General features: G+C 40.7%; 1 protein-coding gene across 3 annotated transcripts in view; it reads right to left on the minus strand.

The window, feature by feature from the left end:
- MTUS2 (microtubule associated scaffold protein 2) overlaps positions 1-18,853 on the minus strand; it is a 249,671-nt gene extending 230,818 nt beyond the window's left edge. Inside the window, exon 1 of one of the 3 annotated variants that reach the window (XM_027677805.1) lies at positions 18,812-18,853. The gene's annotated coding sequence lies outside the window, so the exon portion shown is untranslated. Of the gene's footprint in view, positions 1-18,007; positions 18,729-18,811 lie in introns of those variants that run through there. The other 2 variants (XM_027677803.1, XM_027677802.1) reach the window with 2 other exon arrangements.
- Positions 18,854-19,123: the final 270 nt, after the last annotated feature.

Genomic DNA, 19,123 nt, shown 5'->3' on the forward strand with positions numbered 1-19,123 from the left:
AGTGCTCCACTATGCAACTTTAAGAGAGTTTCCCTGCAGCAGGGTTACATGGATTTGTTCAAGCGCCTGCAGTGTCAGCAGGCTTGAGCACGCCTGCTTGGAGACTTTGCCACAGAAAGTACGCAGGGCTCTGACATCTCCACTGAGACGACAAGGCACCAATCTTCAAAGGTTCTTCTGAACTCCCTATGTGGAGCTAAGTTTATTTACTTTGAGGACATCGATCCCCTCCAGCCAACAGGGTACACATGGGCTTGAGCTGCTGTAAGAAAGAGGTTGGTTTGCCATGACCTTGCATTCCCTGAAATGCTTGGGAAGTTTTCTGAGACAGATTGAAGCAGTGCACTGGATCAGTTGGCTAATTATAAAACTTGACTGACTTTTCACGCATATCTGATTCACATGGAGATTGACAGCAGGGCTCATGTGATTTGTGCTGTATACAAACATCAGCTGATTTTCAAATTATCATTAACAAAAAATCCCCAAAATCTGCAGCACACAAAACCCCCTGCTGTGCGAGCCTGACCAGGCCATCACGTTTAAAGTTTCATAATTTCCACTTTCCCAGGGAAGCATTTGAAAATTACTTTAGATGCAAACATTTCCACTTTCCCTCAAAAATGTTGTTAAGTGGATCTGTAAAACTTCTAAAATCAGGTTTTCATCTTTGGACATAGGCCATGTTTGGGATTTCTTATCCAGAAAGGCAGATGTTTCACTAAGTTCTGGCCATCTGAATCCAGGAAACTGTGTAACAAAAACTATTTTGCAATCTTACCTATTGTTGTTGCCTCCTATATCCTTTATAATAGACATATTTATAATAAAAGGGAATGTAAAATATATTAACCTAGATAGTAGTCAGTCAGTCAAAAAAGAACCAGCACAGATCCACAGCAGATTTTAGCTTCTGCCTTTTCCAGAGAATAATAGCTAGCTGACTGGCTCTGCAAGTACTGTATTACACACACACACAAAACAGGCACCTGTGCAAAATGAGTAGTCTGATTCTCTAAGAAAATTTGGGCATGTCCCCAGGCTAATTTTTCCCTCTATCTACTTGCAAAGGCAGTACTAAGTGGAATATGTGATATTGGAAATGATTACATTCTGAATTACTAATGTAAATGCATTTGAATCTTAGTATGACCTCTACATATCCCCAAACCCAAGGCCAATTTCACTGAATGTGCAGCTAGCTCATTCCCCTGCAAAAATGCTTCCCAGATAAATTTGCAGGTCCTTTAATATGAGGATCATTTAATGATTTTCTGGTTGCCATCAAGTTCAGACTCATTACATCACTTCCATTACTGCCCAGTCAAACAGCAGATAGTGTTTGAAAATTTTGGTAATGGTATTGCAACACCCTATATGAAGAGGAGTTAAATATAATATGCCATAATTCATCCAAACCCAACAAATAATACTAGATAAACTTACACGTCACCTAAGTGCAAAGTACTTTTAAAATATTCTTATTAAGGAACACAGTGTGGTGGTTCAGAAGTAGCAATCAGAGGTGGGATACTTACTAGCTCAAGTAGGTGGGAGACTGATAAATAAGAGGGCAGCTATGAGCCTGGCTGAGAAGCCTGCAATAGCTGCTGCTCCAAAATGGAGCAGTTGCCTTGGAAAGGGAAGAGAAACATCTGAGATGGAGATGGAAGCATGCCCTTTGTGGCCTGGGCTCACAGCCCCTGGAGGCAGCAGAGTTGGAGCAGGGAGAATGGGCATTTGATCAGTTTTGACTAAAAGTGATACAGAATCTGAACTGTTATGGAATCGTAGCAGTCACTCAGAAAACCAAGATGGATGTACAGGCACCTGTGCCCACATCACATGTGCAGCCACTCTTGAGAGCTGGGGTGGCAGTCGCTTTCTAGAAACTGAGGCTATGTAAGACCAGCTGTGTGAGCATTCGAGGTGCTCTGAATAACAAAGTAGTAGAGGACATGCCTGGGCAAACCAAGACACATGGAGTACTTGATTAAATCTAGTCCTTAGATCTCTTTGCTTCTTTATAACATACAGAGAGAGCTCAACGAGCGGGCTGCCACATTTTCTTTAAATTCAGTCCTTGTCTGCAGTTTTTATTTGAAAGACCCTCTTGATGAGTGGGGAACAAGGAGAATGAGAGCAACCATAACAGTGACCTCTGCTTGAGGAAAAGAAATTATTTTCATCAAATAGGTTAAAACTGTTTTTCAGCAATGTTAACATCTATTTTGTATGGATACCATATAAATAGCTGGAAGAAAAGATATGCTTTTTAAGGATCAAAACTTTCCAAGCTTTCGATTAAGGGAAATAAAAACCACTAGCTAGTCACATCTAAGTCCTCTGAAGGATTCCAAAGAGGGGAGAAAAGACAGGACATTTCCAATATTTTTTAGATAAAGAAATTGAGCACAAGAAAACTAAAAATCTTTCAAGTGATCTTGAATACTCCTGATGAAACAAAAGCAAGTACAAGTAAAGCTTGAAGGATTTCAGTGTATGCACCTTACATTTTCTACTTTCCTTCTAGAGTTGCCTCAAAGTGTTTATTTTCTATGCAGAGATCAGAAATACAAATAAAAGAAGAAATAAATGTGCCTCCATTCCTCCTCTCTGCCTTGCAAGGTCTCCTGAGACCTTCAGGGCAGGGGCACTGGACTCTGCACTTTGCACAGACCTCCACCTTCAGGACCCTTAGCACATTACCACCATAGCACATTAGCAGAACAGCCGCTGTCACCCCTTTGTTTACTCAGGATGAGACCTTTTACCCTTCTAGGATGTAAATTACCAGCTGTCAAGTGGGTGCAAGGCACGCAGCTCTATACTAAGAAGAACTATAAAAATGTTAATCAATTCTAATCAATACCAGGTCCTGTGTCTGAAATGAGCTGCTGGTGGCAAAATGGCAGCAGCAGAGCTGAGGTTCTCAAGCAAACACTTAAGTACAAAGTGAAAACCAATGGCCCCAAAATATCCCTCACATTTAAAAGTAGGCTGGCAGGAGTGATGCTGAGGAGCTCTGCTATCAGGGGGTACCAACCTGGACCAGCTGGCAAAGAGAATAGGTTTTGGTTTCCAATACTATCCACACAATAACTTTTATTAAAAAGGATCCCATGTCAAGTTTTCCAACCTGTGCTATCCCTGTACTGCCAGGACACACAGCACATGTCCCAGCACAGCATCTTCTCATGCTCATCACACTAATGAGCAAACCCATGGCAATCCATTCCAAACCCATGGAAAACCAATATATGTGGTACCCAGGTACTCTTGAAAAAAACACTAATGGTTGTTTCATTTCAAGAAGGGGAGAAGAAAGGCTGGGAAGAAAGGTTCATTTTTCAGTGGAGGAAATGCAATATGGCCTAAAACTGAATGACAGAAATGCATAGCAAATGAGATACATACTAAATTATAAGCTACTGCTAGCAGAGCAAGTCCAAGTATTATTCAGGGAAGGAACATGCAGAAACCAGACACTCACAATACACTCCGCACAGTACACTGATGGACAATAAACCTGTCTTAACCAATACAACAAATTGTATGTGTCTCCCTGCATCTTTCATAGACCACCAGCTGCCATCTGTGTGTTTCCATATTCATCTATCATTATCTCATACTTATTATAATTGTCACAAGCTTCTTGAGGCCACCCCTCACAGTGGTCCAAGTCTGTCTTCCACTTAAAAGTCAGTGGCAAAACTGGAGTCCCAGTGGACTGAGTCTTTGTTATTTCTAATTCTGGGGACCAAGACCTTTTATTTTCCACATAGGTTAAGCAGTAAATGAGGTTGATACGAAAATGTTCAGAGAAAAACATTTTACCTGCAGTGTTTTGGGAGAATAATATATTTTTAATAGTACCAAAATACTGCTTGACTTTGCCTTTTATTTTTGTTTTTGGTATAATAATTACCTTATTTTATAAAAATAAATTTATAAATTATAAATAAACCCATATTTTTTTTATTTTGAACATGCAGGGCCATCCTGCTCCAGTTTCAAAATGTTTTTGAATGTTCCATAAAATGAAAAATTCATCCAACTTAACAGTTTTGAGTTTGGCCCATCAGCATTTTCTGAGAAAAAAAAAGATGAAAAAAACCCCCAAATCCTATGCCAAAAACATTTTGGTCAGCTCTTGAAAACATTTACTTTCTAAGAGTCCCAGCTGGGCTGGCAGGAGGCATGAAATGTTAAATGCTTTTAAAAGGAAATAAACTTAACTATTTTTCTATGTATTCGTATCAAAAGATCCTCACTTTTTTGCCTTTCCTACCTCAAAACCAAAGATATACAGATAGACAAGTTGGAATTACTTACAAGTTGACACTGAAATTCCAGGTCATGTCTATGTAATACAGTAGGATGCTCTAACATCATGAATCTCTAATAAGTCCGTATTAGCTCTGAAGCATTACTAATTCTGAATTCCTGGTATTTTGCCACTTTAAATTAGGTACTAGATGAGATTAGATGAGGGGTGGCTTTTCTTCATTGTTTGCTTATTCTTGTGCATTTATGAAAGCAATTTTCTAGTTCTCTAAAAGATCCCAAGTAAAATACTGTAGAAATTGAATACACAAAACATTACAATAAATAACAGACAGACACAATCTTATATTTCCTGATAAATAGTTCTCTTATTAGTTGTGCATCCCAAACAGGAATTAATGCAAATCCATTTTCTTCTCTAAGATAGAATTTCATTCACTCCAGTGACCTGAACCATAGAAATGATCATCGATATTTTACCCTGACACCCAGACATCCATTATAGGATCCCATCCAGACACTCTTCTTCCAAGCAAGGAGTTGAGTTCTCTGAATCAATTAGTCTCTGTTTACTTATGTCTTTCCTCATCTATAATAGCAGTGATTTAGTAAATCCCTCCGAAAATTAAATCTCAATATTAAATGCAGAACTTCAACATGTGAGCTGGCAGAATTCATCAGTGACATATGGATATTCCCCAGCTACAGGAAACAGGAATTTATTCAGCTCAGGTTTAGTGCTGGAAGTGTTTCCCCAGCACACAGGCTGCTTAGCTCTGCTGAAGTATATGGTGTGCACCTTACGTCTCAATAATAAAACATACTCCTACAAACCAAAGAGTTTCAAGTTCCTGGTTCTGGCTGGAACTACACACCTTACACAACTCAGTGAGGACAGTCATTTTCTGATTGAAATGTTTGCAGCTGACTGCAGCAAAAAACTCAAGACATGCTCATTTGAAAACAACTGTTCCACCCTGCAGCTCGAGTATAAAACACACTGAGACTGGATGTGGCACTTAGTGTCATGGTCTAGCAACCATGGTGGTAGTGGATCAAGGGTTGGACTTGATGATCTCAGAGGCCCTTTCCAACCCAGCTAATTCTATGATTCTATGAACTAAGAAGAAGGGCTCTAACACAGACATCGAACTACTTTTGTTGCCCTTATCGCAGGGCAAAGGTAGGTACAGCCCAAAATAAGGACTCAGCACTCTGCTTACCTGAAGTAGGAGCTGAGGACTCAGTTGACTTCTTGTAACAAGTGCAGCTTACTAATTCTGACTGAACACAAAGGAGATGGGCAAGACTAATTTGGGAGGGGGGTGAATGAAAGGATCCCCACTGAGCAACAACAATTGCTGAATGATATGTTAGTGTTTTTCTTAAAGGACTTTGCTCCAGAAGACATGAGACTGAATAAGAATGAAAGTGTTCACTTAAAAGAAATAGATTTTTATCTGCCACATCTGCAGAGAAAAGCTCCTCAGAGCTCTGAAACCCTCTTGTTTCAGCATGTCACCATCCCAATAAAAATTGCTAATATCACAGCCTATCTTAAAAATTATAATTTACTAACTTAATCCCACACTTTGGCTCAGGGTTGGGTTCTTTAACTGCTCTCTCTTTGGATATATGTGAATCATATTTTTGATTTCTTCACCATGAGGACTAGACCTTTGGTTTCTGTTGTCAGTGAAAGTTGTGATCTTGGTACCTATATGTGATTGCAGAAGGGACCACACCAAACTTTGCAGGACTTGCAGAAAAACCACAAGATCTGCTTGAGTTACTACCGCCCTGGTGGAAAAAGGTGAAGGGCTGTAGCCATTCATGGACAGAAGTAAACTCTTGACTGGCTTTTCTCATTTACTTATTTTAAGAAAGAGGATTAGGTGGAAATTTGTGACGATCAGAAAATTTTGGACTATTTCTTTAGCTCAACCAACATCTATCCAAAATCTGAAAGCAAATGCTAAAATCTCACTACACCTAGAGCCAGGTTTCCCTTTCGTTAGAATTTGTGTCATTCTGTTCAAATACACACATGGCACCTTGACTTGACATTACCCAGTCACAATCCCCAACTTCATACTAAAATAATTCATCAGTAATACTTCAGAAAGTCAAATAGCAAGCCACTCCAATTATCTTTAATAAAAACTTTGTGGTTTATCTTAGAAAAAAAAGTTCAGGTTTTCCACTCTGGCAAAAGAATTTGAAATACTTCAAGACGCTAACAAGCTCCCTGTAATTCTCTGGAGAAAGAAGAGACACTTTTAGAGCAGTTCACTTGGTTTAGAAACACATGGTAAGACCTGGAGTAGCAGGTACAGATACCCAAATGCTGTCTAAGTGGAATTAGCACAAGTGTTCAAGAAGACTGTGATCCAAGAAGTCCAGACCAATGACGGAGTGGGCAACAGCCCACCACGCAGCACTTGGGTTTCTGCTAAACATTTTCTTGACTGCTCATAATCTTGTCCTCTTGAGCATTGAGAAACTGTCCCCACAGTAAAGACACATAAGCCTGGCAGCTCTGTAAGTCTTTTAAGGCCTCACTTAGGTCCTAAGGGCTTGATTTGCTAATTTTGTTCAGATCCTAATATCCTAACCATGCTCAGGGCAGAGCTTTAGGATTTGCTATGGTTTTAGGAATCTCTGGTGTGAGCAATCCCATCCCTTGATTCAAACCCTGAGGTTAAACTTCTGTTTTTCAAACTAAGAATCTCTTAAACTTAATTATAGCAGCTCTAAAAACCTTAGACCCTCTATGGAAATGCATGAGGACCTTAATCTTTTCATAGGATCTGCTCTGCAGTCAGTGTACCACAAAGCACACAGAGGAAAGGAGCCATGCATGCAGCATCCCCTAAAAGAATCATTGTGGAGCTCATCCACCCTACCCAGGTCACTGCCAAAGATCTCCTTGTTCATCCTTGCTTCCTTGTGTGGTGAGACTTGTCAAGAGCCCACCAAAATGTCAAACCTACACCCCATGCCTAAAGGCCACCAAGACCACTAGGACTCTCCACAGGCACAGGACCTAATCCTGCCCTGGCTGGAAATAAGAACAACCAGCTGTACACCCTGGAAAGCAAACTCTGCACCAAGTTTTTGCCAGTGCTGCTTCCATTTGCTGACTCCCCTACTCTGAAACAGGAATTCCCTACAGAGGAAAGCACTGGAGCAGCCTGGGCAGGCCCGAGCACTGTGGCAGCCTCTTCTTTCAATGGTAGCAAAGGGTACAGTCCGCATAACATGCAACTTTTCCTTCTGCTTTATCATCAGAGAAGTTTTGCTGTGTTAATATATCTTATCCACCTTTCTTCAGCACAAACAGACACAAAAAAACCATGATTGGATAGTTCTAATTCTTCCATTTACATTTCTTTATTAATGCTCTACTCTGTGTACAGTAAACTGCTGCTGAAAATCCTCCTGGCAAACAACACAGGATCAAATTGAAGAGCAGAATTCTGCATGACTTATTACTAAAAAATGAATGGTGAGGCTAAACAATAATTCAGGAAATTATGCAAGTAGTAAGTATACATTCAAAACTACTCCCTATAAGCAATCCCCAGAACACTCCATAAAACAGGCTTTAAATGGAATATAGTAACTGCTGTGCTATCCAACTGTCTTGATATAAGCTCATCAAAAAAAGTAAGATAAGCCTTACCATTCTTTTCAATCCAACACAGTCATAGAAAATAAATCTTAGATAGCAATAATTTGAAACCATATACCAAAAAAATCTCCAGAACAAAACAAAAACCCAACAAGAACAACAAAAAACCCATAAACACGAAAATTTAAATACATCACAGAAGGTCGGAGATGTTTTCTGCTGTCTACAGCCAATTGCCAGAAATTCTTAGGACTGAACTCCTCATCAGTAAAGAATACACACAAGAATCAAATCCAGCCTGCCCTTTGTTCACACCACACAAACACAGCACTCCTCTCTGGGATATGATGCTTACCAGTTTCTAAGCAGGACTACGCACCTCACTCAACAGTGTCCTCATAAAATAGACTTTCTTTTGCAGCTGTGTAAACTACAAATGACAACTGAGTAGGGTTTACTTCAAGCAGCAATAGTAGTAAGAGGCTGTCAGTGCAGCCAGTAGCAACCAGCACCGATCCCACTCAGCTCAGCTGTTTAACAGAACCAAAATTCAGAGTGCATATGTGTCCTGTGCAGACAGAAGACGTTTCCCTGGTAATTAGCACTGGAGCCTTCTACCTGGGGAGGCACTAAACTGCACTCATCATGAAAAATTAAACATCACCGATTGAAACAGAAGCATTTGTTCTCAGTGTCAGGCTTTGGCACCATAATAGGAGATGAGAGATTCAGTATCAAATAGCGATTGCAAGAGACAGTGAAGGCAAACTAGTCAGAAATCCCAGCTTAGCATGCTTAGTATTACATTGGTGACAAGCCAAAGATTTTGTTCTCAGATCTGTTTGTTAGAAGCAGTTTTGTGCATTCAGCAAAGGAATCCGAAGGGAATAGCAATTACAGCCGCAGCTGAGCTTTTTAGACCATCACACCAGTGCAGCCCATTTCCCAGCAGGATGCTCCTATTGGGAAAACCTGATATCTACTTGACATTATTGTTCTTCCCATGGCAGTTCAAGCAATAGAATGTTTCTAAGCAAAACTGTAATGATTCGATAGAGAAATGTTCCACCCATAGAGGGACAAGACGCTACTAGAGCCAGCAGTATTAGTGGATTTATTGCATGTTATCCCACAGCGGTTATTTTTCCTCCCAGTTTTAATTTTTTAGCACACAGTGGTTCCTTGATACAAGAACAATTTGCATAACCAAGCAGAGACTCATTTTGAAGCACACTTACAACAGCATCCAAATGCCATGCTGTAAACCTCAACAGTCGGGAAGGTTTCAGTCTTGCCATTAAACCTTAATACTTCCTGAGGGCTGTGTAGTCTTAATTTTATCCTGTGTTTTTGCCACAGCACTGTGTGTAGTGTCATTTCAGCACAAATCAGATTAAAAACTGCACAGATTTATATGATCTGTTCCTCTATCAAAGTTTTTGAATCCCCTTTTCTCTGGAAACCCAGAAGAAGATAAATAAAAAGCAAAATTTCAGTTTGCTTCCTCCCAGCCCCTTGAAATACACTGCCTTTTTTTCTTTTTCCTTTGTTATTCTTTAATTTCCCTATGGAGATATGGTAGGACATCATTGCTTTACCTGTGCAGATGACTTTTTAACAAATCATTTTAAAAGAACACACTGTACCATATTTGCCCATCTCATAGTGGAAAGCAGGTTAACAATGCTGTTTTGCTATATCAGCCTGTAACTCCAAGTTCTGTAGTAAAAGTACCAAACAAACATTTGATGAGGGTATTGCAGCACTCACTTAAAAAAACTATACATGCATAATTGGGGATAAAGCTTCTGGATTATCTTGGCCTTTATGTAGCTCTTAGTTTATATTTGCAATCCACCCTATGGTCTGCATCCTTTCTTAGACAGGTTCTGTGATGGTCTTCAATGATATGTTTTCCTTGTGCTTCTTTTTCCTCTTTAATTATTCAGTGTCAGAATTAATAAACAGCTTAGAAAACGAAAATGTCACAGCTTAGTGCAGAGTACCTCAATTCATAAAGTAGGATGCAGGACAAGTTAAAGGTACATTTCTCAGTGGCAAGAAAGCTGATCCTCTTCCAGCTGGAATACAAAGCACTATCCAATTGACTGCAATGAGAGCCAGTTAGCTTTAAAAGATTCTCATGATTTTACAAATTAAGACAACCTATTTTTCATAAACAGTGACAGAAGTTGTAGTCTAAGCATCATTTAAGAGCTATGAAGTGCACAATATGCTCAAAGGGATTAAATTTACTTTAAAAAAGCAATTTGCAGATCTCATGAAAAATGTTATAACAGTTTGATCCAAACCTGCATGCAATCAAAACTACAAAAACTTGCTAATCTCCCCCCTTCATTCAACCTGTCCTGTAATGAAATACCCTGGGGAAGCAAACAGGCCAGAGGAAATAACTTTTAGATTTTTTAACTCTTTGAAGTACTTGCTCTGAGTATAAGCAGAATGAGGGATAGATGCTTTAGAGATGGAAGTGTAGTTCGGGTTTAGCTTTATCAACAGGATTTGAGGAAATCACTGAGATCTGATTGAAGAAATATACTCTTATCAACTGGCTTCTACCACAGTTTTTTCCATGTGCAAGAATGCAATAATAATGCTTACAAAAGTATCCAAGGGGTTCTGAAAAAAACTAGCACAATCCAAAAAATCCTGATATGCCCTTTGTAGAAGCAGAGAGAAACAAAAGAAGGTAAAAACTGTCACTGTGACTCCTCACAGCCTCTCCAGTCTTGATGCAGAGCTGTCCCTGTTTCCTTCTTATAGTCCTCAAAATCTCTTTTCACTGCAATTGCTTTCAGCCACCCAGCAGAGAAGCAGGATGGGGGACACTTTCAGAAGTGTCCCAATCTCAGCTTGGGGACATGGATCTGATGCAGGGGGCAAAGCCCAGACAGTGCAGGTCCAAAACTATATTTTCTTCCCAGGGACATCTGAAGCAACACACACTAACTATGCATATTAGAAAACCACTCCTTCTGAGGGAAGAATGGCAAATTATGTATTATATTAACAAGAAGAACCACAGCTCAGCAAAACAAGTGTTTCTTAACAACTGTATTCCTCTCCAGCTGAATTCTGGTGGACTATGTCCAATGTACTCCTGCTACTAGAAATCTAAGTTTCCTTCTAGAAACAGGCCAGGCATTTTAGGCCCAACTGAAAAAAATATTATTTTCTCCTCTTAACTGTGTTTAAACTTTTCTCCTCTACTGTGTTCAAACTTACCCCTTGAAACATGCATCTTCTACTTTTTTTGCCATCCCCAAATATGCCCTCATTTTCAGTTGCTCACAGGCAGACAGTCAAGTGCTGTAGGCTTCATACAAACACATAGCAAGAAATGGACACCACCTCAAAGAGTTTATAGCAGGATGAGATAAAAAGAAGTGTGGGGAAAATCCAAAGTGATGTGGAAGAAAGAGAGCAGCAAAAAGCTTCATCACAGGTCACTGGACAGATAAATAACAACAAGGGAAGCACTGATGACCTCCTGATGCTCAGTTTAGTGCTCTGTTTACTAGAAACTCCTCATTTTAAGCACTCCACCCTTCTATAAAAAAACCCTAAGTATCTTAGGTGGTTGAATTGAGAGTAGGCTGTATGTTCACTTTAAGAAATCTGGAATTTTGACCACGATGATGCACTAAAATGTAATTCTCCAAGGCATCTATGAAAACCTATGCTCTTTGTGGCTGGGAAAGGATTCACAGAAATCACACGTTAGGTATGTGCAAAAGCATTTTCTAAGACAATAAAACATATATGATGTGATTCTTGGGGTGTCCTGTGCAGGGCCAGGAGTTGGACTCAATGATCCTGATGGGTCCCTTCCAACTCAGTATATTCTATGATTCTGTGAAAACATATATCATGTTTTAACTGAGAAAACACAGAATCAAAGTTGAACTGGAAATTATTTTAACCCACCCTGACTCTGATCCTAATCAGTGGCAGATAAATTAAATACAGAAGTTTTAATCCACAAAGGCATATAGATATTTGATTAGGCAAAGTGTATCGATTGGTAAAAATTAATTCTGACATCAAAATCTGTATTGACTGCTGTCACTCTGCTTACCCAGTTTAACTAATATAGCCTAAGGTGCCTGTGTTTCAGTAAGGGTGGCTCTGTGAAGGGGCTGTTCCTTTTTCCTTTTCTGCTGTTTCCTCCCCATTTAACAGGACTCCATGGTGGTACCCTTCTGCCTGCACATACTATGGCTGCCCACCCACTTTTCTTGTGCTTAATTCCATTTCTATCTTTGTTGAGCTCCAGCAGGAGCTAGGACTGAACACTGGGATGTGTGTTAGGTGCAGAACAAAGCAAGTTGCTGCAGGTGGAGGCATGCATGGCAGCTCACTGTGGTGACAGGCCAGACACTGCCCTTCAATGAGACTTCAGTGCCAGCAGGGTTCTGGGAGCACTTGTGCCAGAAAAAAAGCAAGGTTTTGGTTGCTCCTTTCCTGAGGTTCTTGAATAAACAGTGCTGTTTGCTAGTGTCATGCTCTGTCTAGCACAGTCAAGGAGTTAATCCTTATCCAGTATTGAGACACTGATTACAGGCTGACAACTTGAACCTCTTCTTAGCACCGCTGTTTACATATTTTCAGATCATTTCCACAGATCTGTGCGTTTACAATTGTCTTATTTGAGCCTTGCAGATAGAAAATCTAGTACTTCTAATTTACCAGCTATAAAATTCTCTCTGTTCTCACAGAGTTTGTAATGCCTCCCAGTCCAGTACTACCTTCAAATTCAATTGATTTTTGTATTCACAAACCAGACTGAATATGAACTCCTGTGGGAACCCAATGGACACTACATCCCAATTTAAAGTATGACCATCTATCATTACCATTTATGCCACATTTGGTATATCTGATATCACTTGGGCCCAAGAAAATTTGTTCGGTGTGGGAGGCTAGACTAGGACACTATGGTAGAAGGTGTTCCTACCCATGGCAGGAGGGGGTAGAAACAGATGATCTTTAAGGTTCCTTCCGGCACAAAGCATTTTATGTTTCTATGAACTGTATCTATACAAGGTCAAAATTAATAATGCCACCTTTAAAAAAATCACTTTTAGATTCTGTGATTTTCCTTTTTTGAACCACATGTACATTCCTCATGAGTTCATTACCCTCAAGATAACTTATGATTTTTCTCTTAAGAGAGTTTAACAATTACTTTACTATGGTCTGAATTTATATTATCTAATGGAATATGTCAGAATAATTCTTTTAAATCATTGCAATAATGCCCTTCTCAAATGGAAGGTAATTCCAAAATTCTCATGACTGCTAAACAAATTTGCAATGATTTAGTAAATGTGTAGATAATTCCCTATTTTATAGATCCTGTCCTTCATACTTGCAGGGCACCTCCAGCTGTCTCTTACTCTCTCACCAGTGTAGCTGTTCATTTAGCATTTCATTTATCAGCTATCCACGCACATTAGGTGATATCTTGTTGGATTTTTCTTCCAGCATAGAGAGTATAGATGAATGAGGAAAAGTAGGAGAGAAAAATCTGCTACAATGAAAGGGCTGAAATGCAACATATTTTGAAGTCTTACTGCATTCTTTTCTGGGCTACTCAGAATAAATGTGAATGACCTATATACTGTGCATACACATGAACTTATCAATTGGGTTAGAAAGGTTACATCTACAGTGGCCCAGCTCCAAAGCAGTTCAAATAGAGCTCTCACAAAAAAAAAAATCTCAGCCTTGCCTATCCACATTAAACCAGAACAATTTCTCTTTATAAACCACTGCTGTTCCATAGTTCATGATTCTCTTCTCTCTTGGTATTTGCTTCAGTGCTGGACCCAATGCTTGTTTTTCAAGTAAGGGGGGATCTTTGCAGATATGAAATGCAAATGCTTTTTACAATTTTTTTCTTTGGACCAGCATTTTCACTTCAGTTTGTCTGCTTGGTTAATGAATCGTTTAACTCCACAATGATAGCAACCCTGAAAACAGTCTATAAAGTTTTATTCTGTCCATTAAAATTAGACTCATGTTTCTTCTACTGGCCTTCAGTGTTGCACCAAAATAAAACAGATTTGGTGTCGCTACTACAGTTACCATAAACACATAAAACATCATGCAAAGACTAAGCATTCAACCTCATAAAGCAGGATACATAATTACACAGCAGCTGCTCACTGGCTCTGCAGATTTAACCCTGTGAGCAGAATTTGGCCTGATGATTTAGAATGGGATTTAAACAGATGCCCACACTTCTCAAATGGCTAAGACTTAGTTTAATGTTAAAGCAGAATGTGAGCTAGATCTGTATCATCATAACTTTGTAATTTATTTTGTCTAGGATGTGCAGCTATAAAAATTACCGCTCCAGTGTCAACTCCCTTTTATTTCAAACCTGCTTTTTTTGTTACCTCCACTCTTGGGGTCAAACAGGGCTGTACAGAAACACCACCTGCATAGATCCCCAGACCAGGAGATGCTCTGGGAATCCAGATACTGAGGGATATACGTATCCCTCAGCATATAAGGGTGTCAAAGGGTTTTGGCACTGCCAAAAAATTCCTGTGAATAGCTTTTCTGAATTTAAATGCCTGCTTCCCCCTTGAATGCCAAACATGCATCTCTAGCTCTTCTACTGGTATCTAGCACTGAGGCATAGTATTGCAAGAGGCCAGAACCATGAAAATGAGCAAAAATTAGCATCTAGCTTCAAATAAGGCTTTTTAGCCCTTTATATGATTAGCCCTAGCTCTCCTAAAGCTCTCTCACCAAAGGTAGTTTTTGAAAGTGCGACATGGTTGTTTGAAAATCTCAGACACTACTAAGGTCAGGGAGACTGCTGCTGTAAGGGAGCTGAAAGCTTTACAAGGAAACCACAGGAGCACTGGGAGGAAAGCACTTTAAATACATAGTCCTGTTTTCAGCTACCAGCATGAGCATCCTTTTGGGGAGAACAAGTAGTTTCCTTTGCAAGAGCTGTCCCAAACAGCCCATAACCTGCTCCAGCACTGACCCTCCCACAGGGAAGAGGGCACCTGCAGGATGTCTCCATCTGGTTCACAACCATCTCCTGCACCAGCAATGTAGAGGGGTCTGTTCCGACGGGCAGCTGGATTAGGTGACCTCCAGCACTCCCTCCCAGGCAATACTATGCCATGGATCCTAAAAGAGCTGGAAATAATCTTCTTGTTGTGTCAAACAGTGTTGTCTTATTCAATACATGGTGAAAAAAGGGAGCTGGAGCCAAGCCTCCTTCAGTGTGCATAGATACACACATACATACATATATGTATGTTCAACACTTGCACCTCCACCCTGCCACCCCACTGAGTGGGAAGAATGGGAGAAGGGAGCACTGATCTCAATAGCAGAACCTGGGATCCATCAGATCCCAGGATGCAGACACCTGGGTAAGCTGGGTAGCACACTATTGCCAGATAATGACAACAACCTTTTTAATGTATTAAAAATTCATCCAGAAAGGTGATAAAGGAGATTTTTTGGAGGAAAGGAAAGATCAAAATAATAATAGTTTCAAAGCACTGTACTTATTTTAGACATTCTTACAGCATGTTTCCATAGGAACTAGAATGCAAAGAAGCACACTGCAGCAGTGTTCACAAATGTTGTGTGGTTTAGTGGTTTGTAAAGGATCGGTTAAGGCCACCATGACCACTCTGACAGTGCCGAGCACCTGCTGCCCTTGTTGCACAACAGGATCTTAGCTATGATGTTTTGCAAAATGTAGGAAAAGAACCATTTTTCCTGTATTTTTTTCCTCTGATCCTGCAGACATGGATGATTTCACATCCTCACACAGCCACTTTACTGAGCACTGCCCATCCAGACCCCACTTCATGTGGGGTGTGAGGACAGCAGTGTTTAACCCAGATATTTCACAAATCTGTGTGGGAGGGGTTGTTTGGTTGCTGGGGAGGTGGGGTGTCCTAAGGAGTAGCACATGGGCCTGGCTTTTGTATCCAGCTTTGGTACCCACCTGCTGAGTGACCTTGTGTAAGTCACGTCAGGTGAGATCTGCTCCATCTGTCAGCTGCCTGAAATGCATCTATCCCAGCTCAGCAGGTAAGCGCTTCCCTGGCCAACAGGACAGCAGGACAGTGTCTATCCTGCCAAAGACACACGATGGACAGGTCCCTCGTTCCCAAAGCACCCACGCACAGTCACCCCTACACCCACCTAGTCACATCCATACACTAAGCCCTTTGCCCACACGTCAATGTGCCTTGCGGCAAGTGATTATTTTCTTCATTCAAAATTATCTGATACAAAGCGAGGTCTGTGTCACAGCACACCAGAGCAGCATTTAACTGCTTGAAGTGTGTATTGAATGTCTTGGAGCAAGGCATGGGCATGAGGGTGCTTTTGGTAACCCTGCTACTGGGACAGCACTGGAGGACATTTACGATGTGGGGAACGAGACGTGGTGCAGCATCACCCTTCACTCCTCCTGTGTCAACCCCCTCAGTAAGCTGTCCTCAAAACTAAAATGGGCTCTTTCTCAGGCAGAAATAATTAGTTGTCTCCAAAAGACAAGTGTTTGAAGCAAAGAACTCAGCCTATCAAATCTGGGAGACACGGACCTGGGACTGAACAGGAGAATTAAGCTATTTAACTGCTTAGACACCATGCACTCTAAGAGGACAAAGCTACTGCAGAGTGTAATGAACTGTGCACCTCTCCCTTTGAAGTGCTGTGAGCCTGAACGACTAGTTTAACTTTAGATGGTGAAAATGAGACAAAATTACTCCCACCTCTTGTGCTGTCATTCCTGAAAGCATGCAGCAGTGCAGTGACAGCAATCTCATTTTTAAAGGACTTTCTCACCAACTTATGACAAGGGCTGGGTACTAGTTACTTGTACTTATAGATTGAGAAAAAATAGAACTTTGTTACTTGCGGATTTTAAAACCCCTTAATATACATATATATTGAAACCTGCCTGATTCACACAAGTAAAGGTGGATACTTTTCAAAAATCAGGGTAAAACACATTCTTCCTTGGACCTGCCAAGTTTAACTTCATGTTCCAGTAAGAAACAGCCAAAAAGCTGGCCAAACACCTCTATCCAGAAATATCATCCAGATCACAGGTAGCAGGGCAAAGCAATCTCAGCTCAAACACTCAATCACTTTTAATCACTTACAACTATATTTATGCTATTGTGGAAGTGCTAAAAACTTTTTTTTTTGAAGTTACATTTTGTAAATCAGGGCTTCCGTTCAGCACAGAGGTATTTTGCAAACAGCATAAGAAACATTAATTTATATATTTAGATCTTCCACATACTTCAGTGTTTCTTACTCATCAAAGCAATTTCTGCTGTACATACTCCCATAAGAATTCACATTTAATTACAGATTTGACAAAGAAATATAGATATAGGATGTCTGAAACATGTCGTATTTCAAATGTTTCGACAACAGTTTCAGTCAGTGGAAGGACAGAAGAAAAGGGGAGCCCTGACAACCTCACAGTGAAATTCTGTATTTAAAACCTGATTATTTGAAAGAAGAACATTCTGATTATTTAATCTCTTTTCATACCTCTCCAACAAAGCCACTTTCGCTTTGAAACTGTATCCCATTATGTCTACACCTTTTATTTTGAGGTTCAGAAGCAGTATATTACAAATACACATATTATCTGTGCTCCAATGCCTCTAAAGTCATACACTGAGGTGGCAGAAGATATGCTGTAATGCCAATTTTCCAATCCAAGTGAAATTTACTGGCCCAAATCAGTGCTGCAACAGAGATGCAAAAGCAGGATATAAGTTTTGCACACCTGCATGTATTTGCACAACTCCAGATGCAAACACTGAAATTCCCAGCTGGGAACAAAGTCACAAGCCACAGTCAGGTGTACCAAACACAGAAAGCAGTCTACTTCACAGCCCAAACTAAATAAAACAAAACATATAGCATAGAGACAGCATACAGTATATAGATATTAGAATTCCTGATACTGTTATTTTTACACTAGGTAACTCAGACTATAATAAAGAAGAGTACAGTGTTCTGCATTGGACAAGCCAGCTGCTGTGAACTCACCCAAGCACTCAGCTTTCTGTTCTGGATCCCCTTGCAGGCAAGTCAGATCCAGGTCTTCTCTCTCGCATCCAAATTTTGTCTGTTTTTACCCAAGACCACATCTCACTCCAGGAAACCATTGCTTTCAAAGGGAGCACCAACGTCCAGGGCAGTGAGTGAAGCTGGCTAGGGCCAGGCTACAGGAGCTCCCTAGGGGCTAAGAACAAGCAAGGATCTGCCAGCCTAGCCACCCACTCCTGAAAGCATTTCTCCAGCTTAGCTTTCCCACCGTAAATTCTTGATGCAGAGAAACAATTAAAAAAAAGCAATCCAGTCATTTATCCTCCAGGCTGGAGAGAAAGGAGGCTGCCACAGCAGTGCCTGTTTTGAATGCTTGGCAGGTACACAGGCACAAGGGGGATGATGCTATAGATAAGCATAGACAGAAATAGCTAGAAGGATGAGACAGCTCGGGGTAGCTGTGGTGAAAGGCAGCAATCTCCCTTCTCCCATGATTGCACCAAAACTAGCAGCTGACCCGCAGACTCACCAAGAGTGCTGGCAGCAGAGGGTCCCCCCAAGCTCTGAACTTCACACAGGAAATATCCCCCTCGCACAGATTCCCTTCCCCATCTTGGGTTCGTGCTTTGAGGGCTGCATCTTCTCAGCCTGCTTCTGACTCAGAGCACAAAACCTGCTTGCTGCCTCTCCACGGTTTTGGTGCTGTTCCCAGAATCCTGCCAGGAAGCTGCAGCTCACAGATTCCCCTGCGCCAGCAGGAAAATCCAGTAACTATGGCTCAGAAAATACTGCCGATGCACCAACCTGAAGTATCTGAGCAGCCACCTCATCTCTCCCCCATGAGCAGCCTCACACAGTTCTCCCTACTGCTCTTACCAGCCCACAGAGACAAGCACAGAGGTGTCACCTGGCACTTATGCAACTCAGCTGCAAAAATACAAAACAGTTAAATGTAAGAGTTTTACCCAGCTGCCACCATTTAATAACCATTTGTTTTCCCCTCTCTCTCTCTATATGGGAACAAAGTCTAATTTTCTTCTGAAATTGGAGAACAGTCTCACCTGACTGTACCGGCACTGAGAAACAAGAAGGATTAAAAATCCTGCTTTTTAAAGC

The sequence above is a fragment of the Neopelma chrysocephalum genome, unplaced genomic scaffold (assembly GCF_003984885.1).
Source record: "Neopelma chrysocephalum unplaced genomic scaffold, ASM398488v2 Primary Assembly neopelma1_43, whole genome shotgun sequence".
NCBI lineage: Eukaryota > Metazoa > Chordata > Aves > Passeriformes > Pipridae > Neopelma > Neopelma chrysocephalum.